This window comes from Molossus molossus, unplaced genomic scaffold, assembly GCF_014108415.1.
Source record: "Molossus molossus isolate mMolMol1 unplaced genomic scaffold, mMolMol1.p scaffold_m16_p_8, whole genome shotgun sequence".
Lineage (NCBI taxonomy): Eukaryota > Metazoa > Chordata > Mammalia > Chiroptera > Molossidae > Molossus > Molossus molossus.
In genome coordinates this window covers 70,534,891-70,562,606 of record NW_023425402.1, presented here as the reverse complement: position 1 = coordinate 70,562,606, position 27,716 = coordinate 70,534,891, and the positions used below count along the sequence as shown (strand labels likewise).

Genomic DNA, 27,716 nt, shown 5'->3' with positions numbered 1-27,716 from the left:
ACTTACTGGCTTGACTCCCTTAGCCAAGACCAACCCCAGCTCCCTGGTGCAGGGGGAGTACGGTGCCCTAGGTCTCCACCAGCCTCCAGAGAAGGCGCAATGGGCAAGAGGGTAAGAGGGCATTTGGGCAACTTTTCTTTCTCATATATTACATCTACTAGAAAGCCACTTAGCTATGGACATCTTTTCCAAACAAACATATAATTGTCTCTGTAATTAGGTAACCAAACTGCTCGGGTAGGAAAAGGGGGAGCTAGCACTAGGGGCCTATTCTCTGCCAGGTGCTTTACACATGCCATCTCCGTCAACTGCCATGTATCATGTCTATTTGTTTCAGAATGCTTTTAATTGCACAGATGATAAATGAATACATGTTTAGTGTAAAAGAAATGGTATATGCACCCAATTTACAGAGGAGACCATTGAGATTTAGGGATGTTGAGGGATTTGGTAAGTAGTTGAGGTTAGATTTGAAACTAAGCTTTTCTTCCTTATCATGAGAACCTCCTGAATGATATAGATAAGTGATGGCTATTGTAACATGGAGTAAAAGAAGGGTGTGGGATGAGAGCTATTTCTGTTGCATGGGGGTGATGTGAAGCAGGCAAAGGGCCATGGAGGGATGGGAACACCACTGCCATTCAGTGCAAGTGACATTGGGCAGACCCTCCCGTTCCTGCCCTTGGCTTCCTTGCATGAATGTCCCGGTAACAATCCTTGATTGTTTTGTGGATTCAAAGAGATAATAGAAAGGACCTTTTAAAACTGTAAAGTAGAATATGTTGGCATCACTAACAATAATATATAGTGTTTGACATTTATAAGAGTGAAGAGCGAAAGTGAAAGCTTTGCATAGCTATTGAATACTGAGTAGCTGATATCTCAAGGAGAGAGAAACACCCCAAAATATTGACAAGGAAGTTGGAAGTTGCTAAAAATATATATCCCATACTTACCTGTGTTGTCCCGATCCTGATCTTTTAACCTTTAATTTGTTCAGATTTTCACTGAGTGCTTCTCTCGTCACATACTGGTGGTACCAAAATGGGGATCCCTGTCTTGGAATTAGGGAGCCAGCCATCTGGCCAGGAGAGGCATTTGTGCCACTAAGCAGCTTGTCTGGGAGGCAGGGTGTGGGCCCCAGGGAAGCTGATACTGGGAAATCTAAATTGCTGGCCATACCACAAAAGTGAGTACGTGCAAATCATTCACATCAGAAAACCCAGTCAGGGTTGAAATAGAAAGAGGTGATCCCTTTCAAAACAAAACAATACAATGCAGACTATGTAAACAGCTTCCAAAAGAGCACAGTGGGGGAGAAATTATGTATCTTTGTTTCACTTAAAAGATTTCAACAAAGAGTTTCTTTGGATCTGGAACTGGCTCAATGCTCTTAAACATATGTTCAGAGATGAGGAACCACTTGACTGAGAGCCAGATGGAAACAGCTCACGATGTGGTGTTCGGAGTCACTGCTAAAAGATCATCCATCAGCCAAGAAGATAAAGCATTTCTGGGAAGACAGTTTAAGTCAGTTGAGAAAATGGCAATGCAAGAAATGTGCCAAAATAAAACTTGTCAAGTTTCAGTAATTTGTTCTTCATTGAAAATAAGTTATTTTCGAATTGGATATCTAGATGTGAATATACATTTATGGCAGGCTGGAAGAATTTTGTAAAAAATCATAATGTATGTAATTATAGTTTCCTCTACTTGCAAATATACAACCCCGTTCACATCAACAGATAGTTTGATCCTAAGAATTTGAATGAGTTCTTCCAGTTTTAAGCTACTCTCCTGTTTCCCACTCTGTGTCACTCCTTCATGTTTGAAAAAAATATATCAGATCTCAAAACCTTGCAACTGGAGTGGGAGAGTTGATGTGGGTTAGTAGAAAGTGATGCAAAATGAAAGTAGGAAAAACCCTGGTCTTGTACCAGCTTTATTACTATCCAGCTATTTTGAAAAATGACTTATGCTTCCTTTCCTCTTAATTAAGATGAGAGCATGAGATTTTATAATTTCTAATGATCTGACACAGTTCCAAAATTCCATTCTGTTATTTCACTGTTTCAGATGCTGTTTTTAGATGACTATGAATTGCTCAGTATTTGTATGTGAGCATAGAACCCTCTTCTTCCCAGGAGGTTCCTGAGAAAATCCAAACAGTCATGGACAAAGGTGGAGTTTTAGGGTTTCTTTTTCTTTTCTTTCGTTGGCATTTTGCCTGATTTCTTAACTTCACTCTAATTACCTTGAAACTGTATTGATTGTTCTTGTTGCCATAGAACACTTAGCATGAATCCTGTCATTATTTCACTGAAAAGGAACATTTTTGAGCACCTTTTTGCCTTCTACAGCTTCTCTGATGAGACTCCAGCAAATTTTACCCCATTTTACAAACTGACAACAGTGCTCTTCAAGGCGCCAAGCCGTTGTGTGTCTGTTCCCTGGCCTGGTGATTCTTTACAATCCTCTCCATTCTTCCAAACCAATCTAACATCACATCCTCCGCAACGCCGCTGGAGAACTTGCACTTCTGCATTCATCGCATTGCACTGTAATTGTTTGTTTACACATCTGTTTCCGCCACTAGACTCAGAGCTCTCTGAGGTCGGAAATTGGCTTGTTCAACTGTGCAGCTTCCTGTTGGCTGCAGGGAAGTGCAGAGCCAGAAGGGTGGCCCACCCTAAGCAAGTATGTGACCCTTCAGGGAAGTGTTCCTGCCTCTGCACTTGCCCTTTCTCTCCTCCTTCGGCCTTATCTATCGCATCTACTTCCTGTTATCTGGCAGCAGGGTTTATATCTTTGTAAGTCATCTGAAAGAATGTTTTCAACAACTAGGAGGTTTAACAAGGAAAATGTTCATCTCTGTATTCCTAGGGCTTAAACACAGCTCTGATACCTGGTAGGTATTAAGATACTAAATAAATGTATGTTTAATAAATGACACAAAAATTATGGCAATATGTGAATGTTACTCTGGACTAGGCATTGTCCTATGCAGTTTATATGTATTACCTCATTTAATTTTCCCAACCTAGGAGCAGAAACTTATTACCCCCTTAGTATATATAAGAAAACCGAAGCTCAGGAAGTATAAGTAACAAGTATAGGTTATACACTTTGAAAGTGGCAGTCGGTATTCAAACAAAGGTGATATGACAGGAAGATGGTAATCTATTTCTCTGTTGAATCATCTCCAGGATTTGACAAGTGAAAGATATGCCTGTTAATTTCAAACCTAAGGACCATGGGCTAGGTACAGTTTGTGTTTCACATATAAGTTGATCTGTGATGGCCTTTTTCCTTTAATTTATAAATCTCTCTCTATATATTTTTATTTTCTCATTTATTTTATTTTACTTCAGTTAAATTTATTGGAGTGACATTGGTTGATAAAATTATATAGATTTAAGGTGTACAACTCTATAATACATCATCTGCACATCATATTGTATGTGCACCATCCAAAGTCTAGTCTGCTGTCCCCATTTATCCCCCTATGTCCTCTTCTACCTCCTCCCACAGCCCCTTCCCTCTGGCAATCACCACACTATTGTCTGTGTCCATGAGTGTTTAGTTGTTGTTGCTGTTGTTTTGCTTTCACCTCTTTCACCTGGCCTCCCTCCCCTTTGACAGCTGTCAGTGTGTTCTCTGTATTTCTATTTTGTTGGTTAGTTTATTTTGTTCATTAGATTCCACATATAAGTGAGATCATATAGTACCTGTCTTTCTCTAACTGGCTAATTTCACTTAGCATAATACTATCCGGGTCCATCCATACTGTAGCAAAAGGTAAGATTTCCTTCTCCTTTTATACAGCTATATAGTATTCCATTGTATAAATGTACCACAGCTTTTTTTATCCACTCATCTACTGATGGGGACTGGACTGCTTTCAAATCTTGGCTATTATAAATAGCATTACAATGAACATGGGATATTTTTTTGAATCAGTATTTTATGGGCATTTGGGAAAATTTTACCTAAGGGTTGCTAAGCTCCTCATATCTCTGGAAATATTGACAACAGAAAGCACAAAACTCAGTAGCACATGGGTCTGTCTTCTCTGATCTATGTGCCCAAAACAGCATTTGAAACCTCAATGATGCAAAAAAGTGTGAATCAGCAGCAAATTCCCTAATCTTCATTTTAATGTGGGCTGTGCAACATAAAAGATGTTGTTTCATTTAGTGCTTTCTTAACTGACTGGGTCTTCTCAAGGATCCCGAGTTCCAGACTCCTGGGCAAAGTGAGTCTTGCTGTGGAGAAAAGGCAGGAAGAAAAACATGTCCTTCTGCTTTCTTACCTTCTGGGTCAGCTTCTTGTAGCAGTTCTTGCTTTTCACAGCCTCATTATCCTTTCTTCCATTTCTAAACCTCCACTCCTGTTTCAAGTCAGTATCTCTAGACTGGCTCTGTGCCTCAGTTTCCTCCTCTGTAAAATGGGGATAACTGTAGTAAATACCTCCCAAGGGAGAAACAGGGAGGCACAGGCTACAGTGGGAGCTGTGCAGGGGGTGGCAGCACCTGAGGAAGACAGGATGAGATAGACACCAGTGGAAGCATGAAAGATAAATGAGCCAACCAGGTGATGGGTGGGGAGAGTTGGACTATTTCAAGTAGGGGTCCTGACCTAAAAAAGAACAAGGGTGGGTTGATTTCAAAACACATGTGTTTTCTCAAGGAGCATATAGAAAACATGGTTCATGTTCTGAGGCAAATGGAGGCCACCAAGGGAATTGCTGGGGATAGTCTTGGGGGAAAGAGAAGCTGGCCATAATCCCCATTCTCAGCTATCAACTGGATTGTCACTCCCATGCATAGACATTCTGAATGTGCCACTGGTATATCTAATGTACTCAGTAGAGGGATGGTTGGCCCCACAACCCCTGATAAAAAATCAGAATGGCCCTGAGTCACTATTAGGTGCGGCAATGTTGGCTAATTTGTCACTATCCTGACGAGACTATCTCTGCAGTAAAATCGTTGTTACATACCTAGGAGGGACCCTGAGAGTCATAGAATTCCTTTCTTGACTTCTCAACCATTCCAGGCAGATAAGGAGGTTAAAGCCCAGGTAGTGATTTGAGGACTTGAATAACATAGTGGGGTGTTTCCATTTCTAGCTCTGTTTGACCAATTGACTGTAGAAGAATTTCTTAATCTTTAAAACACTAACATGGTGTTTTCTGAGTGCAAGAAATTAAAAAAAAAAAAACTTTTAATCTCCTGTCCGTGCTTTGTAAGCAGTGAAGGACATGGACACACGCTTTACAAATGACTTTGCTGTTCCTCCGGTGAGAAGAATTTTCTTTTATTTATTTATTTATTTATTTTTTATTTTTATTTTTTTGTTCAGGTAGAGTGGGAGGGAGAGAGAGGAACAGAGAGAGAGAGAGAAACATCGATGTGAAAGGGACACATCGAGTGGCCACCACCCGCACGACCGACCAGGGCCGGGGACAAACTGCAACCGAGGTATGCGCCCTTAGCGGGAACCGAACCCGGGTCTCTCAGGACCACAGGCCGACGCTCTAACCGCTGAGCCAAACTGGCCAGGGCGAGAAGAATTTTCTATGACCACCTTCAGGTCAATCAGGCTGAGTCTGAAGACAAGGTCAAAGGCATCATTCATCTCAGCAACCACCACCTCCAAGGATTGTCACTCCAAGGGAGAGATAGATGGTGACAGCCTCAGGCGCAGGTACAGTTTACTGTGGGTACACTCAAGATGGATGGAAAAGTCCATTTGACCAAAATTACAGCCCCCAGAGATTCATCCTTTTTAGTTAATGAGCTAAACTTTTCTAACAGAACCATCTCTGGGAATGTTAATTCACAGTAGCTCTATCGACCCCTCACACCTTAGTGCGACTTTGTTGAATGTAGATAATGAGATCAACCTGTCCTCCCCAAGAGCATCCCAGTGAAGGGCCTCACTACTACAGGGAAGAGAAAGCAAAATTAAGGAGAAGGAGACCAGAGAACGATGATGACAAAACTGAGTTATTTTACTGTGTCCTAAAGATAAAGGTAGGATTGCTGATCTAGAGAGGAAGAAATACTGTATAATTATATATTTATTTTAGTTCTCTTCCTTTCTTTCCTTCTCCCTCATCTTCAACCTAAGTCAGCATTTTCTAAGGAAAATCTCTGAGTCCCAAATGACCAAAAGCTTTGCTTTGGCTGAAGACATGTATAGAGAAAGTTAGCTATGAGCTCTAATGACTACGGACAAATATATTGTTGGGGCCCTTTTCACTCAAAAATGATTTGAAATTTTTTCTTATTTTGAATAGAGATCTTTAAAAACAGATTTTTAAAGATATAGTTCACATACAAAACATCCACTTAAAGTGCTAAAAAACAAAATTTAAAGCTCTAATTGGCTTTACTAGTAAATTTGTGAATTGGGTAGCATCTCATCCAGCAACTAGAAGCACCCCGAGATGTGTACAAAATGAAAGGATTTTATAGGAAGAAGGGTAGGGCAAGGGAGCGATTAACAAAAGAAAATTATTCTTGAACATTTTTTCTTTGGGAGAAGGGTTATTTATTTTTAATCCTCACCCGAGGACATTTTTGCATTCATCCTCAGATAGAGCGGGAGGGAGAGAGAGAAACATCAATATGAGAGGGATACATTGAGTGGCTGCCACCCACACGACCCCAACTGGGGCTGGGGACAAACTGCAACTGAGGTACGTGCCCTTAGCGGGAACTGAACCCGGGTCTCTGGTCCACGGGCCGAGGCTCTAACCACTGAGCAAAACCAGCTAAGGTGGGAGAAGGGTCTTTATCATGCAGATTACCTCTTCTTTTTATGGGGGATGAAGAGGGCCCATGTGACAGATTACCTTACTGGTGTTTGACCAGAAAATTCTAGACCGAAAAGATTACATTTCTGGGAGATGTTGAAACTTCAGTTAGATCAGGTATTAAATTTAGGTTTGGTATCCGGGGCTTTTGGCATGAGTGACACCATTTGGGGTCTGTAGTTTTTTTCTTTAGCAAAGTATTTTTGGGTTTTGGTATATTGCATTATCAATTTTTAAAAATTGTGGTGTTATATATAACATAAAATTACCATTTAAATAATTTTAAGTGTACATAGACTAGAGTTTAAAACCATTTTTTATAAGGGAACTCTATGACATCGCTTGCTCATAAATATAAATCTGAAAGGAAAATAAATATATTGGAATATAAAAGATTGATTGAAAAGACCAGCTGAAATGGACGCTTCTGTAAATGAGGAGCACATCATTAACTGTTCTTAAGCGACGCCATCAGCAGCAGGTGCCCTGGTTCCCAGGGGTCCTCCAGCTCCTGGCCGGCCTCCCGCAGCACCATCTTCCCCTCCAGGGTCATTGCCACAAAGAGAACAACGTTCAGAGGGTGAGGGCTTCCCACTGCCACCCCAAGGCAGGTTGCCCAGCAAAGTTCTGGGTGTTGCCGAAAGAGATTAAAGAGAGGGAATGTATAAAATGGAGCCACTTTAACCAAACTGCTAAAATTATTAACCTTATGAAGGGCGAGGCCTGAGGATAGACTCCATTCTTGTTCTAACTAGCCTGGGAACCTAAACTTTTTTTTTTTTTAATTCTCATCCCAGGGTATTTTTCCATTTATCTTCAATAGAGTGGGAGGGAGGGAGCGGGGGGAAGAGGGGAACATCAATATAAGAGAGACACGTCAATTGGTTGCCTCCCACACGACCTGACTAGGGCAGGGACCAACTACATGTGAAGTTCATGCCATTGTCCAGAATCAAACCCTCGGCTCTTTGGCCCACGGGCCGAAGCTCTAACCATGAAGCCAAACCGGCCAGGGTGGAACTTAAACGTTTTTAACTTTCCAGCTCTGTATCAATGTCTGGATATACACCTGGACCTCTAGAAAACCCTCTGTCCCCTGCAGGATGCATGTATCTAGACCACCTGACATCCACCTGGCATCATTCTTCAGACCACCAGAAGTGACCAGACCTCCAGCCACCCACCCTCCAGACCACCCGGCATCAGTCATCCAGACTGATAACCATCCTAGACCAATCCTCGGGCTGAGAATGCAGGACTGATTTTTTTCAAGAATGCACCTTTGTTATAAAAACTCTTAACTTTTCTTCTTTGGAACACTTCTAGGTGTTTGCTTAGCTGTGTTCCCAGTCTCCAAACTCCAAGACCCTTGAATAAATGTTTATCATTTATTTCTGGCCAAAGTCTCCAGAGTCTTTTTGAGTTCTTTTGACAATGTCAAGTGTCTGTACAATTAGAGGTGGCTGATTGGAGATTAGGAACTAGAGCAGGAGGATGTCATCTAAACTATGATGGGGGGAGAGCACAATGTTCCCCTCCGAGGCCTGGAGCTTCCAAAAAATGACCTGGTCAAGGTTCAAGAAAGAGCTGCATGTTTAAAATGGTAACATGAAGCCCTGGCTGGTGTGGCTCAACTGGTTGAGCATCGTCCCAAGAGGTCACTGGCTCGTTTCCCAGACTTGATCCCCAGTGGGGGGTTGTAATGGAGGCAGCCAATCACTGTTTCTCTCTCATTTATGTTTCTCTCTTTCTCTCTAAAATCAATAAAAACATATTTGAAAAAATAAAACTGTAGCATGAAAATGGCAATGTAATTACTTAAATACTTCAAATAAAAAGGCTCCTGCTATTCCTGGCCTCCAAGTACTCCCCTGTCTCCTCTACCACCTGAACCTGTGTCAAGGCCCCTCAGCTTGCCAGTGTTGAGGAAGCCCTCCAAAGTGATTCTGATGAGCATCCCTGGCTAAGGGCTGTTCTGTTACCGCGTTCTATTACTCACATTGCTGATTGCCACTGATAACCATATGAGGCTTTCCTGGTTCAAGATTTCACAGTGGCATAATTTTTGTTTTGTCCAAGTTAGAAATAACAATATCTAACAATTCCTACGCCTTTCTCAGGTGCTGTCAGAAGTGTGTGTGATATCCCATCTCCTCTAATTCTGATGATTTCCTCTATGCAGCAAAGGAAACGGAGGTTTGGAAATATCCAGTAACTTGCTAGCACAAGGTCAGGTCATATAGCTGGTAAGTAGCAGAGCCGGGACTCCAACCCAGATCCCACCCTCCTGGTGAGTCAGCGCTGAGCTGGGAGGGCAGATCCAGGTGAAGTGTTCCACCTAAGCACTTACTGTGGATGATTTCTATCGTCAAGAGGTGTATCAACTGGATACATTTTTGTCCCGGATATAATGATATGCAATCAAAAACAGACCATGGTACAGGGACATAACACTATGAAAAATTTTTTTTGTTTAAGCTTATTTTGTAATATTTGATACTTCAGACTGAGCTAGAAGGCCTTCAGCGTCTAGTACTAACTGGAGGAAACAATGCTTGCTCCACACCCCAGAGCAAACACACGGGTCCTCTCAGAGAATTGTAATTAGTCTGTTTACTTGGAGCACTTGAAGCTGAGTTTACAGGGCTGCTAACCAAAGCCTCATTTACTTAAGGCCTGGGAGCCTCTTTAGGAGAGATGTCAATGACTGCTTCGCAGAGTGTATCCACTTCTTGGCAAAATGGCAGTCAGCTGTCAATGTGGACACAAGATGAATCACAGAACTCGAGAAAGGTAGAGAGGTGTTTGGAAAAGCAAACTTTGAAGGAGCTGAACAAGCCTGCAAGATTATAGCTTCTGGTTCCCTCATCTTTCACATCAGCAAAGTACTTGCTGCTCTAGAAAGATATAAATCTTTTTTAGATCCCACGACCTGTTGTACAGCTTTCTCCACTTTCCTCTTTTTGATATGGTTTGCTTTTATGTTTAAAAAGTGCTACAGCATAAGTGCTATTCTAAACTGTTACTCATGAAAATGCTTTGAAAATTATTTTGCTACCAAATATAAAGTGAAAAAAATTTTTTTTGCTTATTTAAGAATAAGTTCATTTAAGAATGGGTTTAGAAGCCAGGAATGGAAAAGAAATAATTCGTTCAGGATAGGTAGCAAGTGTTGACCTAAAATGGTTAGGTTAGCAAAACATCAACATCAGTGTTTTTTTGAAGTGTGGACCCCAGACCACCTGCTTTAAGTCTCTTTAAACAAACCAGCGCCACCCATGACCACCTGAACTTAGCTCTCCGGGAGAAAAGTGCAGTTATCTGCATCTTTAACCAGCTTCCCATGATTCAGTCGTGCATTGAAGATCTTTCTATTCTTTTCTAGTTACAAATGGCTTGCAGACACATCCACAGTTCTGGCTGGCCACACTTTTCCCCAGTGACTCTCCTTGCTGCCACAGTGGGGTTCCTAACCTTTTGTGTGTCATGCACCCCATTGGGAGTCTGGTAAGCCTATTCATCATTTTATTTTTAATTTTAAGTTTTATTTTTCAACTACAGTTTAGAGTCAATATTATTTTGTGTTAGTTTCAGGTGCCTATGGATCATTTCTTAGAGTAATGTTTATAAATGTATAAATAAAATAGGATTACCAAAGAAACAAATTGTATTGAAATGCAGCTACCAAAAAAAATGCAATATTGCCCTGGCCGGTTTGGCTCAGTGGTTGGAGCGTCGGCCTGCGGTCCGGAGAGACCCGGGTTCGGTTCCCGCTAAGGGCACGTACTTCGGTTGCAGTTTGTCCCCGGCCCTGGTTGGTCGTGCGGGTGGCAGCCACTCGATGTGTCCCTTCACGTCGATGTTTCTCTCTCTCTCTCCCTCCCACTCTATCTGTACAAAAAAATGGAAAAATATCCTCGGGTGAGGATAAAAAATAAATAAATAAAAGAAAAAATGCAATACCTGCCCTTTTTTAAATGAATGCATAAAATAATAATACTTAGTGGTTGATGTAATAAACCCACATATTCATTTTTTTTTCGATATTTTGTTCAGATAGAGTGGTAGGGGGAGAGAGAGAAACATCGTCGTGAAAGGGACAGGTCAAGTGGTTGCCACCCACACAACCCAACCAGGGCCGGGGACAAACTGCAACTGAGGTACGTGCCCTTAGCAGGAACCAAACCTGGGTCTCTCCGGACCGCAGGCTGACACTCTAATTGTTGAGCCAAACCGGGCAGGGCAGCCTACATTTTCAAAGCAGTAATGAGCATAAATGATATTTCGATATCATTAACAATTGCTATATAAAATGACTCTATTAATGATCTCTATTTGTTGTTGGTATTGCTAATACCACTGCTTTTTTGCCTACACTCAAAATAGAAGGAAATGCTAATGTTAGTTAAAGGTTACTGAAAATAAAGAAGTGATTTTTTTCCCCCTCATCTGAGTTCATGAATTCCCTGAATTCTAAACTTGAGCTTATATACCGCCTGAATTTAAGCCTCAGCTTACCATTTTCCTTTCAGAAAGAGGTAGATGGTAGTCATGTGCAAACTTTTGTTGGTTCTCCGTTCAAATATGTCACACCTAAGACATTTCTTTCCTATAAACTAGACAGAAAGAATCTACTACATACAGCACATGGCAGGGAAACAGACACACAAAGGTGCTTCTTCTTATTTGCCCTAGAATTATTTTGGGTGTCTTACCTCTTAGAGACCTCTTACCTGCCCACCTTAAAGACTGACTGTGTGACATTACAGACAGGTGTTGAATGGGAGATTTGGACAACTCTTGGGGCAACTTTACCCCTTGGATTATTCATTCACAAAATCTCTGGAACAAGCTTCTTCCATAGCTCTCTACACTGAGTTGGAGAGGGTGGAAAAAGATTGCTCACTTTATGCTAATAGAAGATTAGTCCTGGGCCCTAGAGGTGGGGGTCTGAAATAGGGGTGTGAAAATAAACCACAGGGGCATGTATTTTTATTTTTCCTTAGTGATTTGAGAGAGAGAAGGAGGGAGAGGGAGAGAGATAGAAACATTAATGAGAGAGAGAACACCAATTGGCCGCCTCCTACATGCCCCCCACTGGGGATTTGTCCCACAACCTGGGCATGTGCCCTGACTAAGAATTGAACTGGCGACCTCCTGGTGCATGGGTCAATGCTCAACCTCTGAGCCATACCGGCCGGGCAGTGGCATATGTTTTTAAACCCTCCTCCACAGCCCTGTCATTTCAGGATTCACACCAAAGGGCCCCAGCTGTGGGGACCCAGCCCACGAAGGTAAACGAAGTGCTGAGAGCCCAGAGGAAATACCTTGTTGGCGGAGACTTGCGTCTGCCCACACTTGGCCCCCGTCATGGTGCAGAGTTGCTGAGTGAATGTGGGTCCTTTCATGTGACCTCTGTGTTGCCTTAGAAGTGACCCCTCGGCCTCCTGATGATGTGGTTGCTCATCAGCTGGGATGGGGGGTGGGGTGGGGGTGAAGGCACCTGCACTGGGAGTCAGATAACAGGGACTGTGCTAACTGTGTGATGAGAGCAGTGCCTTTTCTTTCCCTCTGCCTCAGTTTCCTCAGCTAGAATCAAGAGAGTTATCTTAGGAGACTTTTGTATTTAGTGATTATATTTGCTAGGCCTGCTGGTGAGGGAGGATCTGTTCCAGGCCTGTCTTGGGCTCGTAGATGGCCATCTTTCCCCGTGTCTCTTCATGTCATCCTTCCACTACGTGTGGTCTCTGGGTTCCAACTTCTCCTTTTGATCCAAAGACACCAGAGCCCACACTAGTGACCTCATTTTAACTTGATTACCTTTGTAAAGACCATGTCTCCATATAAGGTCACATTCTGAGGTGCTGGGGTTTTGACATATGAATTTTTGGAGGGGGGCGGGGCACACAATTCAGCCCTTAGCAGTGATTGTTCAGATCTTTATGTGAAGTGATCTTAGATGTAGACAGTAGTTCAGCTCTCCCTTCCGTGTATCTCGACTCTGAGGATTTCCTGCTAGGCAGGCCAGAGCACTGGTTCTTCAGGTGCTCAGAGGACAGGGCCTGTCCTTGGCAGCTTGCTCTCTGCTGTGCCCTGGGGAGACTTTTCAGGACACTCATTCCTCACCCCACAGAGAAGAGGCTAGAAAAAAGTGGTTTTCTTCTTTGGGAAACCATGAACAGAGGGGGCTGGAGTACAGCAGTCATCCTCACTACAGAAGGCAACAGAAAATCTTCCCTGTGACAAATCCAGTCTCTGCTTTGTTCCAGCTCTGCCAGGGGAGCGGCGACAGCTGCAGAGCAGCTTTCCCAGCAGAGTGGAGGGTCATGGTCCCCCCTGACCCCCGCCCTTCAGCCCCACCTTAGACACACAGCGCCACTCACTCAAGGAGAGAGCCGTTGTGAAGCCAACACCGGCTTTCACAGCCTACCCTGGGTCTTGGCAGGAAATCGCTGGGTGTTCTCATAGGTTGTTACTATTCTACCACACTTTATCTGTGTTCATAAACCATCTACTTGCTTTATCTGTTAATTTTAGTGTGGGTTAATGGAAATGTAAAGACAAAAAGAGGAAAAAGAAAGGCAGAAACTCGGTGCCAAAGTCTGAAATTGCTCATCTACAAAACAAAAAGAGAAAAAGGCAGCTGAATTCCTCAGCTAAAACATGTTCTGTCTGCTGTAGAACAATTCTAAAGAAGTTTTAAAAGCAAAATTCAAATGAGGAACTATCTTCCAGTTGCCAAAGAATTTTGTACGTTATAGAATATAACCGTATAAAATCTTGTGTGAGTTTGACTTCATTGAGGTTTCCTTGTTTACCACGTTACCTTAGATATATACCACAATGTGTGACATACAGACAATTAAAAGTTATCTAAAATTATATTGCACCACAGTGAGGCAAAAGCAGTTTTAAATCTATTCCAACTATGGATTTTCAACTTCTCAATTTTTACATTGAAATCTGTCTGCAGCTCTGCGTCAAGCATGCTATCTTCTCCCCACAAATAAATCATGTCACTCTTCCCCATGACATGCTTCTCCAACTCACTTCTTCTAAACCGAGTTCTATGATCTTGCTCTCTCATTCAGGCTCTCCACAGTCTGAAATCCAGCCTGATTTCCTATTTCATTGTTTAGTTTTTACTCTTGTCTTGGCTTTGGGAAATATTTCTTCCTTTTTATACATACATATCTTTTTCTTCTTCATGCTTTCTTTTTATATTATTTATAGAAAAGGTGGCTGCAATGTACATGTCCGGCAGTCTCTTTAAAAGTCTTTCTACTGGTAATCTCAACATTCTGCAACTCACTGCTTGTTAACCACTCTAGTTTTTGTCTGACCTAGATACCTAAATTGTAAGCACCTCAGGGTAGGGATCTTGTCACTTGGTGTTTTGTAATGTGCTCTAGAAACTTCTTACCAGACTTTGAATAATCATAATATGCAAACTGGCATAATTAGATTATTCAGATCACATTTTATAGTTGGGTTAGGAGTGGTCAAGTAGTACAGATAGCTAGAGGTAGAGAAAATGACTAAGCAAAGAGGAAGTTGGAAATACGTTTATTAGCAGGGTAAGGGAGCTCTGGCCCATGTGGCTCAGTTGCCTGGGCATCATCCTGTGCACTGAAGGGCTGCTGGGTCCATTCCTGGTCAGGGCACATGCCCGGTTGTGGGCTTGATCCCTGGTAGGGGGCTTGCAGGAGCCAGTCCATCAAACTATAACCATTGATGCTTATCTTTCTCTCCCACTCCCTTCCTCTCTCTCTAAAAATCAATTTAAAAATCTTTAAAAAAAAGGGGTAGAGGGTAAGGAAGCCCATACCTCTTGCAATGTGGTCATAGTTCCAAAGAGAAGTTGCAGGTTCACTGACGTGCTCCGGAGAAGACATGCACTTTAAGAGGCCCACTGAATAAGCTAAAATAAGGAAACAAGAAAATAAGAAAGCCCATGGCTGCTCATTTGGGGCTTGTTGGAAACAGGAAAAACAAACACAAAATAATCCCATGCACTGACCCACTTGGAAACACTCTGTCTAGTCTGACCCCAGTGAACTGCTTTCCCATCTCTGTATTGTGGCTATAATCGCTCCGTCTCCCAGGAGCTTGGGGAATAAGTTAAAAACAAATTTGGAGAGACTCCCCTAGTGTCAGGTCACTTCTGAGCACTTCTTCGTGGGCTTGATGAAATCACCTGAACAACTATCTTCAAAATCCTCATCAGTTATCTGGGAACCACTATTTATAAGCATTTAAAGATGTCCTCTTCATTCTTTTCCAAAAAACAAAATAAGATAAATGAATTAAAAATGTTCTTAAAAATTCTTCCAATCATTGGAAGAATATAGAGTTAAGAAATTAAAAAAAAAAAAAGTTTATGGCAAAAAGTAAGCCCTCCTCATGGAGATTGCCCATGGGGACTCTGGCTTCTGGGAGCCACTTTTTGGTTACCACCTCTGGGCTATTGCTGCAGCCACCCCTGGGAGCTGGGTGTGGAGTGGGGTTCTCCAACAAATCCCCACTGCTCAGAGCAAGCCAGTCTGAAAGAGCTGTTCAGACACTGGGGTTAGGATGCTGAAGCAAAGCTATGTGGCAAGTCATTTGGCTCTGAAAGTGCTCATGAAACTCCTCTCTCCAGTGGTGACATCATGAGGTCTGGAGGGGCTAGCACTTAGGTTGACTCAGGGAGTAGAAGAGTTAGTGACCCCTCACAGTACAGTGTGGCCTCCCTGCCAGGAATATTGGCAGCCTCTGCTGAAGTCTGGGGAAGATCTCTCTCCAGAGAAGCAAACAGGCACAAGAGGACATAGAGGGGCAAGATGAAAGACCTGAACTTTCTAGCTTCCTGGGCAAGGTTTCCAAGGTGACGGGTTGGCCGAGATTCACTAGGCTGGTCTGGCAAATTGCCATGATGCTAGGCCCAGTGACCTTAAACCCCTTTAAAATATTCTAAAATAAAATAAAAATAATGTAGGGTGTTAAGGACTGAAAAGTGTTTGTGCCCCTCCCCGCTTCATATGTTCAAATTCTAACTCCCTATGTGATGGTATTAGGAGGTGGGAGTATTTGGGAGGGAATTAGGTTATAAGGGTGGAATGCTCATGAATGGGATTAGTACTCTTTTTTTTTTTAATACTCACCCGAGGATATTTTTCCATTTTTTGTTCAGATAGAGTGGAAGGGAGAGAGAGGAAGAGAGAGAGAGAGAGAGAGAAACATCAAGGTGAAAGGAACACATCGAGTGGCTGCCACCCGCGCAAGCAACCAGGGTCGGGGACAACCTGCAACCAAGGTACGCGCCCTTAGCGGGAACCGAACCCGGGTCTCTCTGGACCGCAGGCTGATGCTCTAACCGCTGAGCCAAACTGGCCAGGGCCGGGATTAATACTCTTATAGCAAGAGGGCTTGCATCCCCTTTCTGCTCCCACCACACCGAGATACAAAGAGAAGAAAGCTATCTACAAGCCAGAAATGGGCTTTCACAGACAGATCTGCCTGCACCTTGGTCTGGAACGTCCCAGCCTTGAGAACTGAGAAATACATGTTTGCTGTTGAAGCCACACAGTCTATGGTATTTTTGTTATAGCAGCGCAAACTGACCAAGACATAGGGTATGCCCAGAACCCTGTGGGAAAATGTTCATTTCTGCTTTGGGCTAGTTCAAGAAAGGATGAGAAACTAACACTATAATGTGGAACAACATGAGCATGCCTTAATATTAAAAGTAATATAAAGAATAAAAGCAAGGAAACACTGACTTAATATCTTTCCTGTTTATTGTCTTTATGTGAATCCTACCTATTATCTGAAAAGGTTCTTAATCAATCAGGAAATTTACATTCTGAAAACATTACATGGGATTAATTAGTTTTACTATTCTTTTTGATTAAGTGACAGAGAGAGAGAGAGAGAGAGCGTGCAGAGTTCACAGTATATATACAGGGTTGGGCAAAAGTCGGTTTACAGTTGTGAGTATGTGAAACAGAGTTTATTCCTGTATTATTATTTATAATTGTATTATTATTTTTTAAAATTAATTAATTAATTTTTGTTACAGATGTTTCTCCTTTTCTCCCCACTGGATCCCCTCCCTCCTGCCCTGTCCCCAGCTTTGTTGTCCATGTCCATTGTTCATGCATACATGCATATAAATTCTATGGTTCATCTCTCCCCCCAGCCCCTCTTCTGGGGATTGTCAGTCTGTACCCCACTTCCATGCCTCTGGGACTACACCATTCCTCAGACTGTTATGTTCATTATATTCCACAAATAAGTGAGATTATATGATACTTGTTTTTCTGTTTGGCTTGTTTGGCATAGGATAATACTTTCCAGGTCCCTCCATGTCATCTCAAAGGATAAGAGATCTTTCTTTCTTACAGCCGAATAGTACTCCATTGTGTATAAGTACCACTACTTTTTTATCCATTCGTCTGCTGATGGACATTTGGGCTGTTTTCAGATCTTGGCTATTGTAAATAGTGCTGCTACAAACATGGGGGTACATATATTCTTTCGGATTGGTATTTTAGGCTTCTTAGGGTATATTCCTAGAAATGGGATCACTGGGTCAAATGGAAGTTTAATTTTTAATTTTTTGAGGAAACACCATGTTGTTTTCCATAGTGGCTGCACCCACCAGTCTGCATTCCCACCAGCAGTGTACTAGAGTCCCCTTTTCTCCACACCCTCCCCAACACTTGTTTGATGATTTGTTGATTGGGGCCATTCTCACAGGTGTGAGGTGATACCTCATTGTTGTTTTAATTTGCACCTCTCTAATGATTAGTGATGTTGAGCATTTCTTCATCTGTCTCTTGCCCATTTGTATGTCCTGTTTGGAGAGGTGTCTATTTAGTTCCTCTGCCCATTTTTTAATTGGGTTCTTTGTCTTCCTTTTGTTGAGTTGTATGAGCACTCTATATATATTGGAAATTAACCTCTTATCTGATGTATCATTGGCAGTTATGCTCTCCCATACAGTGGTTGTTTCTTTTGCTGTGCAGAAGCTTTTTAGTTTGATGTAGTCCCATGTATTCATTTTCTCCTTTGTTTCTGTTGCCTTGGGTGATGTATCAGTGAAAATTCTGCTGCGTATGATGTCCGAAATTTTGTTGCCTACATTTTCCTCTAGGATTTTTATGGATTCACAAATCACATTGGTCTTTTATCCATTTTGAGTTTATTCTTGCATATGGTGTAAGTTGATGGTCTAGTTTCATTTTTTTGCATGTAGCTGTTCAATTTTCCCAACACCATTTATTAAAGGGGCTGTCTTTAATCCATTGTATGCTCTTTTATTTTATTTTTTTAAATCTTATTTTGTATAATTTTTTGTTCTGCTGTTTATTTCTTCCCTCACCCCTCTTCTGAGTGTTGTCAGTCTGTACCTACTTCCATGTCTCTGGGTCTACCCTGTTCCTCAGACTGTTATGTTCATTATATTCTTCTTCTTGGATTTTTGAAATAGTTTGAGGAGAATGGGTGTTAGTTCTTCTTTGAATATTTGGTAAAACTCCCCTGTGAAGCCATCCAGGCCTGGACTTTTGTTTGCTAGGGGAGTCTTGATTACATCTTCAATTTCTTTTGTTGTTATTGGTTTGTTCAAGTTTTTTGTATCTTCCTAGTCCAGTTTCAGGAGACTATGTTTTTCTAGAAATTTGTCCATTTCACATAGATTGTAAAATATGATGAATTGTCCACAGTATTTGTTAACGATCATTTGTATTTTTGTGAAGTCAGTTGTTACTTCTCCTCTTTCATTTCTGATTTTGTGTATTTGGGCTCTCTCTCTCTCTGTTTTTTGGTGAGTCTAGCTAAGGGTCCATCAATCTTGTTCATCTTTTTGAAAAACCAGCTCTTTGTTTCATTGATCCTTTGAATTGTTTTTTGGTTTCTATGTCATTTATTTCTGCTCTAATCTTTACTATTTCCTTCCTTCTACTTGCTCTGGGGTTTTCTTTTTGTTTGATTTCTAGTTCTTGAAGTTGTGAGGTTAGATAATCTATTACAAATTTTTCTTGTTTCTTGAGATAGGCCTGTAGTGCTATGAACTTCCCTCTCAGAACTGCTTTTCCAACATCCCATAGATTTTGTTGAAGGTTCACTTTTTAACCACATACATTTCAAATAGGTTTACAAATAGAGATAAAAATCCTATCTACTAAGTTCTCTTTAAACTATGAAGGATGTAATAATCATCAAAAATTTCAAAACATCTTGTTCAGAAATTGAGCTATGGAAATTGTGACTTTAAACTGTTCCTGGTAATATATCTCAACATATCTCTGATTTTAATAATATCTGTTTGGTCACCTAAGAGAAGTGGCTTTAATCTCAATTTTAACATTTTTTTTTAAAGTAGTGAGAATTTTGAACTACACTTGCTTAGACTTTACTTTTAGAAAATAAGATAATACCAACTGAGTTTTGTGGCTTGTTTTATAGTAAAGGAATTATGTAACAATCACAAAGTTGGCAAGAAAAAAGTTTTTAATTAGTAATATTTGATATGAGAGAACAAAGCTTGATTACAGTGACAGTCATATATAAACATATATAGACAGGGTGGGGCAAAAGTAGGTTACAGTTGTTCATATGAAAAATAATACATATTTGCAGATGACATAATACTATACAAAGAAGACCCCACAGACTCCATCAGAAATTTACTGGACTTAATAAATGAATTTGACAAAGTAGCAGGATACAAAATTAACGTCAAGAGATCGACGGCATTCTTATACAACAATGATGAACTCACAGAAAGAGAGACTAAAAAAACAATCCCATTTACCATCACAGTAAAAAAATTAAGATATCTAGGAATAAACTTAATCAAAGAAATAAAGGACCTATTCGCAGAATACTACAGGGCATTAAAAAAAGAAATAGAGGAAGACATAAAAAAAGTGGGAGCACATACCTTGTTCATGGATTGGAAGAATTAACATCATTAAAATGTCCATATTACCCAAAGCAATCTACAGATTCAAGGCAATCCCCATCAAAATACCAACAACATACTTCACAGAACTAGAACAAATACTTCAAAAGTTCATATGGGAAAAAAAAAAAAAGACCCCGAGTAGCCACAGCAATCTTGAAAAAGAAGAACAAAGTTGGAGGAATCACATTACCAGATTTCAGGTTATACTACAAAGCCACTGTAATCAAACAGCCTGGTACTGGCATAAGAACAGGCAGATAGCTGAATGGAACAGAATAGAGAACCCAGAAATGGACCCAAGACAATATGCTTAATTAATATTTGACAAAGGTGGCAAGAGCATACAGTGGAGTAAAGACAATCCCTTTAATAAATGGTGTTGGGAAAATTGAACAGCTACATGCAAAAAAATGAAACTAGACCATCAACTTACACCATATGCAAGAATAAACTCAAAATGGATAAAAGACCAATGTGATTTGTGAATCCATAAAAATCCTAGAGGAAAATGTAGGCAACAAAATTTCGGACATCATACGCACCTGTGAACTAAAGGAATAGATAGATGTTTCTGTATGGAAATACATATAGATGTGCATACATGTGCAAGTACATACATTTCTTCTTTCTATAATTAGTATTTCTTTTCCATTCTCTTCATGCATGAATTGTGAACCTAATCTCAGGTTTCTTTCCTGTGATTCCACAGATTATAAAGTGTGTAAGAATTAAGGAGGAAGATATTTGGGTCTGCATTTGGTGATAGAACCTTGGGATAAATCCACTATGTCTGACATATTTGGAGTTCCTGAGTTTGTGTAGAACCAGCAACCTTCTTACATTACCTTTAAGATTAATATCAACACCTTCTGAAGACTTATGGTCAAGATGGTGGCATAGGTAAACGTGGTATTGCCTCCTTCCACAAACACATCAAAATTACAGTTAAACTACAACACAACCATCATTCAGAACTGCCTGATATCGAGCTGAATGGAAGTCCTACAACTACAAAATTAAAAAAGCCTCATCGAGACTGGTAGGAGGGGCAGAGGCAGATGGGCTGGTCCCACACCCATGTGTGGAGGATAAAAGTAAGGAGGGACACCTCAGCTGGGAAGGTCCTCTCTAAGGACTGAGGGGTCCCCATCCCACACCAGGCACCCAGCTCAGGGTCTCAGGGCCAGGAAGAAAAGTCCCCATAACTTCTGGCTGGAAAAACCAGCGGGAACTGAGGCTGGAGCCCCAGGGATTTCCTCTTAAAGGGCCCACGACGGACTTACTCAAACTTGCTCCATCTGAGCTTGGAGGGTAGGCAGCTTGAGTTGTGCCAGAGACATATAGGGAAGAACTGAGCTGTTTGGCCTCTGGACAAAGGCTGGAGGGGCAGTGTTCTCCTGGACAGATGTGCTGGCAGAGGCTGATGTTCCTTTGATGAGCCCTTCTCTGGAGCAGCAGACAGCTGCCATATCTGGGACTCCAGCAACCTGGCTCACACTGTTTGCCCCACCCTGGTGATTCCCTGAGGCCCCGCCTCACCCAACTTGTGGCCCTACCCAAGCTGTGTCCGAAGGCTTTACCATAGGATTATCCTGTCTTGGATCCTGCTTCAGAGTTTCTTAAAACCTCTCAAATAAGCAGCATCTCGTCTCAGTGAGCCCCATACCTCTCGTTAAGTGGCCCCACACCTGGCACTAGAAGCAACCAGCCTTGGTTCACAACTTGGTTTTGCCTGGACACCTCTAAGCCCAGCACAAAAAGCAGCCATCTGCAGATCACTTTGTAGCTTATGCCAGGTGGCCCTGGATATAACACAGGCAGGGACTGACCTTGCCACAGAGCCAGCATGCCCAGTGGACAGCTTCAGACCACATCAAAACACCATCACCCAACCACTTCCACAAGTGACATGAGCAGATTCAGCAGGTACCAGAGCCCTGATGATGTAAGTCTTGCTCTGTATGGTGGGCTTCTACACAGCTGATCCTCCACAGTAGTCAGAGGCCAGTGGCTAGTGGGCACAGCCAGTCCTTGCAGCTGATCAGCCTGAGTAAATCCCTCTCATTGATGTGCCAATAGCAATCAAGACTCAATTACAACAGAAAGGTGTACAGTTCACACTAGGGGTGCACCAGGAGGACCCAGCTAGAGTGATCCGAGAGGCTGTGCCACTGGATCCTACAGGACACCCACAACAATAGGCCATCCTACGAAGCTTAGGAGACATAGAAACTCTACCTAATACATAGAAACAATCACAGGGAAGCAGTCAAAATGAGGAGACAAAGAATGATGTCCCAAATGAAAGAGAAGAACAAACTCCAGGAAGAGAACTAAACAAAATGGAGATAAGCAATCAATCAGATACAGAGTTCAAAACACAGGTTATAAGGTTGCTCAAGGAACTTGGTGAGACATTCAAGGAACTTAGTGAGACCTTCAAGGAACTTAAGGAGACCTCCATGGAACTTAGTGAGACCGTCAACAACATAAAAACAAACCAGTCAGAAATGAACAATGCACTAACTGAAATAAAGAATAATTTACAAGGAATCAATAGTAGAGTAGGTAAAGCCAAGAAAGAAACAAACCATCAATTTGGGATATAAGAAAGCAAAAAATACCCTATCATAACAGCAAAAAAAAAAAAAAAAAAGAATCCAAAAGAATGAGGATAGTGTAAGGAGCCTCTGGGACAATTTCAAGCATGCTGACATTCTCATCATAGGGGTGCCAGAAGGAGAAGAGGGAATGCAAGAAATAGAAAACCCATTTGAAACAATAATGACAGAAAACTTCCCTAACTTGATAAAGGAAACAGACATACAAGTCCAGGAAGCACAGAGAGTCCCAAACAAGTTGAACCCAAAGAGGTCCGCACCAAGACACATCATCATCAAAATGCCAAAGGTTAAATAGAAAGAGAGAATCTTAAAAGCAGCAAGAGAAAAGCAGTTTGCTACTTACAAAGACTGTCAGCTGATTTCTCAAAAGAAACTTTGCAGGCCAGAAAGGAGTGGCAAGAGATATTCAAGGTGATGAAAAGCAACGACCTACAACCAAGATTACTCTATTCTGCAAAGCTATCATTTAGAATCGATGGACATATTAAGAGTTTCCCAGACAAGAAAAAGCTAAAGGAGTTCATCACCCCAAAAACAGTATAATATGAAATGTTGAAGGGTCTTTTTGAAGGAGAAGAACAATATAAACAATAAAATGGCAACTAATACATATCTATCAACAATTGAATCTACAAACAAAATGAGCAAGCAGAACAGAAACAGACTCATAGATACAGGGAACTTTTTGTTGCTTGCCAGATGGGTGGGGCTCGGGGGATAGGTGAAAAAGATGAAGGAATTAAGAAGTACAAATTTGTTGTTAGACTGATGAACCTTAAAGGGAAGCAGGGAGAGAGGGTGGGATGAGATAAACCAAAGAACTTCTATGCATATATGCATAACCAATGGACACCAACAATAGTGTGGGGAAGGCAGGAGGGGGACGGAACTGGGGAGAAAGGGGTTAATGGGGAAAAAAGGGGGGGGGCATGTGTAATACATTCAACAATAAAGATGAGCTAAAAACAAACAAACAAACGAACAAAAAAACACCTTCTGCGGGGGACAAGATCCCATAAACGTATGCTTCTCAGGCCTAGACTGGCAGGAAGTCTTCCCTGACTAGGCTCACCCCTTGGAAGTAACTCATTCTTTTTCATCCTCTCAGTATTGATAGTTTCAAGTTGGATTTATTTTTTTCTACAAACCTATCTTTTAACCACTACAATATGGTTGGGTCCTGAATACTTTCCAAGAATTGCTCTTTTCAGGTTTCAAACCATCAAAATTCTTGTCACCAAATCCATTAAACACTTGTCAATATCTTGTCCATGTTGTCAATCACTCACTCAATTCCCTGAGCTCCTGTGTTAACATTCAGTGTTTGTTTACCTCTTAACCCCATAGATATTCCTGTTTTTCAACCCTTCTTCTTTGGGTTGCTCCACAAACCTGCTCTTTGTTCAAGATTTTCTGTCTTGTTTTGTGACAGGACACATCCACTATAATAAGTATGGATGGTGTGACCTTGGTTGATTGGTAAATAAGATGGAAATGACCTTGTTTGATAGACACACCTGGCTCCAAAACATGTCTTTGCCACTTTGTGCTCTTGTGAAAATTATGCCTGACTCTAAACTTCTTCATCTGATGTTGAGTTAATAATAACTATGTCATAGGATTATTATAAAGATTAAAGAAGGTCATGAATATGTACAACTAGCACAATGCTTGGTACATAAGACAGCCTTAATAAATGTTCAGTTCTTCTTCTTCTTCTTCTTCTTCTTCTTCTTCTTCTTCTTCTTCTTCTTCTTCTTCTTCTTCTTCTTCTATCCTCACCTGAGGATATGTTAATTGATGAGAGAGAGAGAGAGAGAGAGAGAGAGAGAGAGAGAGAGAGAGAGACTGGTTACCTCCTGGACACACCCCAACCAGGGATCAAACCTGCAACCTAGGTATGTGCCCTTACTGGGAATTGAACCCACAACCTTTTTGGTCTACAGGATGATGCTCTGAGCCACCCAGCCAGGGCTTAGCTCTTCTTAATTTTTTTTTTCTAATTGCCTTAGCCAGAAGTTCAGAGTCATTCTAGACTCTTCTCTTTCTATCATTTAAACTCCATGATGCAACTGTTTACAAAGTGCTATTTATTCAACCTTCTAAACTTTTCTAAAATTTATTACTTGCATCTATTATCATGCTTGCATCATTTATTGACTGGATCATTACCACAGTTTTCCTAACCACTTAAAACAACTCCCACAATACAGCTAAAATATAGTTTTAAAATTGCAAATCTAACAATTAAAAAAAAGCAAATCATATCTTGACTGGGCCCAATTTAAACCATTCAGTGGCTCTTTGCATAGTTCTCAGTGATGTCCATAGTAAAGTGAGTTGAGTGCTTCCTGGCCAGGCTCTCCACTATTCCTTCACAGTTAACTCCTTCTGCTCTCCACCACAATCACACCTGGCTTTTCTTGAAAGTATCTTACTCTCTACACTTTCCCACGTGTAGTTCTTACTCCTTAGACTCCTTTCCCCAGTCTCCTCTGATTCATCTGGCTAACCCCTAGACTTTCTTTAAAGTCAGCTCAGGTTTTCTCTCCTCTGGGAAGGTGTCCTGATGAACCAGCCTGGTTTAACTGCCCTTCAGGCCTCTATGCTTTCCATCACCATGTGCGTATTGAGGCCATAGCATGGGTTACCTAATTTTTTCTCATTGATTTAATTGTCCAGCTTTCCCACTAGACTGGAAGCCTCTTGGGAACATGTTATATCTTCTGGATATAATATATGCCTTATAAATACTATGTTTCAATTCATGTATGTTGAATTAATGTAATGTTGAATAATTCATTGGAATGGCATGAATGTTCAGCGAGTGAATGAATGAATGGATAAATGAGTAACTTGATATTTTTAGAATGGGCCAGACTGGCAGGCATTCAGTTCTTTTTATAGGTTGTTTTCAACATCTGTATCCTCCCTTCTCTGTCTGCCTCACTTTTGCCTTCCTGTTCTGAGTTACGTGCCCAGACTCCAGATCTCCTCCTTAGGACGCCTCACATGTCACTATATTAACACTTTTCATCATGTTCCTGACAAAGGACTGAAATAAACTAGTCAGTGTCACTTCTCACTAAAGTCCAGAGTCTAGACTCATCAATGAGCTCTAGGGCCATGGCCTTGTCTAATTTATCAACTGTGTTTTTTAGATATTATTATTAACCCTATTTACAGATGAATAAATCTACTTAGAGAGTTGTAATGACTTGTTCAAGCTTATAGACTTATACAGTGCCTGAACTAGAATTTAATTTCCAAATGCCATGCTGTTCTACAACCTTTCTGAGAGTAAAAACTACAATAGGAAAAGAATCACATTATATTCATTTCTACTTTTATTTGTGTAACTACTGGATCTAAACTAATTATTATAGTCTATTTTTTTTTTTGTCCTTAAGTTATATATACAATTCTCATTAGAAGTTTTTGGCTAATGTTATTGTTATAATTTTTTTAACAATGGCAAACTGATATGAACTACTTTTGCATGATCAGTGAAAAAAAAAGAAAATGGATTACAAAGTTTTATTCTGTCGGTTTATAGACTATTTCATGTTATTATCTATAATATGAAATGAAGTATATGTTATTATTTTTGAGACAATTATCTTCAAGAGCTGTGATTGACAACAGAAGAAAAACACTAATATATTGAGATAAAATTAGTTATTTCACCTGAGTTAATATTTGGTCTTAGGTAAAAAATCACTTACCCCCTTATTAAAGCAAATTTGTTTCATTAAACCTTTGTTTCAAATCCCTTTTACTACCATCCTGAAAAGTGGCCTCTAGAGAAAAGCCTTATTCGTGTCATTAATGGCCTCACCTGGGCAAGTTCCCTCCTTATCTTTCATGTTCTTTGTGTATTCTGGACAAATAAAACAGATGGAGACCAGTATTTTGAGCCAAAGAACACAGTACAATTGAAAATACTTGCCTCAGGTAACCACAGCTATGTTTATTATTATATAACAGATTATAAAACACTACAGAATGGAAGATAAGTGTCCCTAAAGATACCATTCTCTTTCTCATATTCACACCATTGGTCCTACTGAGATCTCTACATGGACTTCCCTTTTCTTTACCTTGTGAACTTCTTTTCATCTTTAAAACCTTAGGTCCTTTAGGAAACCCTTTCTGACCTGCCTCTGCAGAGGGAGTTGCTCTCTCTTTTGAGCAGCATACTTTGGGTGTAGTTCAGAGGTACCCAACACCTTGAATAATAGCTATGTCTTTGCACATATCTTCTCTACTAGGTTGTAATTTCCTTGGGAGCCATGAACTGTGATTGTTTCACAACTGGATCCTCTGAGCCAAGCTCAAGGTAAGTCTGGCACACAGTAGTCATGTTTGTTGAATAACTATTGAATAAATGTGAAGATCTGTCCTTAGTCTGAGATGATGTAATATTTGTGATCAGTGACTCAGATGATAATACCCTAAGCCAATCAATTAGGTAATGTTAAAAAAAAAAACAAAAAAACAAAGATTCTTTGTATTTATCCAAAGTACAATTGAATGTAGTTTTTTTAAAGCCCAGATAAACACTTTGGTTGAAATGTGTTAGCTCTGTAGAGCAGGTTGGAGGCAGAGAATGGCATAATGGCCGAGACTGTGACCTTTAAAATCAATACACCTGGGTTGAAAAGCTAGTTTTGATGCTTACTGGATTGGTAACAGTGAGCCTTTCTTGCCTCACTTTCATTATCTGCAAAATAAGTACAATAATGTCCACCTCACAGACTTAATTAGAAAATGTCAGTAGAACTCTACATTGTTTTTAGTACATGGTAAGCAATGGATAAATTGTTTCCATTATTAGTGGGTCATATATTTCTGAGGCACAGCTTTGCTATAGAACTATGTGATTTTGGTCAAAAAGTTTTGTTTGTTTTCTAATTTTCCCTGGTATGTACCTTGTTTGCAGGTGCTAGGCTCTGACCTTAGCCTTCTGCTGACAACACTGAGCACAGCTTCACAGATGACACTGAGCCTCATGGGACCCAGTTAGAGTAAGACTACAGTTGGCATTTTAAGGACATGCTTTTTCACTGTCTTTCTTCTTTTTTCACTCACTTCTCTCCCTGCCTCTTTGTGTCCTAGGGTCTTAAATGGGGTACAGAATTAAAACCCAGGGGCATCTAAGGTATAGTATATAGAGCAGAAATTAATATAGAAAATGAATTAGACAGTTGAACCAATGTGTCATCCAAAGGTGCTGGGTCTATACAAGCAGACTTCTATCGTGATGTAACATGATGGAAACTGGAAAAAGCAGAATTGAGAAATAAGGTTAAAGGAG

At 40.8% G+C, this 27,716-nt stretch overlaps 1 long non-coding RNA gene across 2 annotated transcripts; it reads left to right on the top strand.

Moving 5' to 3' along the window:
* The first annotated feature begins 2,599 nt into the window (after positions 1 to 2,599).
* On the top strand, positions 2,600 to 27,492 carry LOC118621511. Of its 2 annotated transcripts, none has more exons than XR_004957712.1 (5): positions 2,600 to 2,697; positions 8,944 to 9,069; positions 10,209 to 10,330; positions 26,671 to 26,738; positions 27,342 to 27,492. It is a non-coding gene; the product is annotated as an uncharacterized LOC118621511 (long non-coding RNA). The 2 variants fall into 2 exon arrangements; XR_004957711.1 differs by having other exon boundaries at positions 2,611 to 2,908.
* The last annotated feature ends 224 nt before the right edge of the window (positions 27,493 to 27,716 follow it).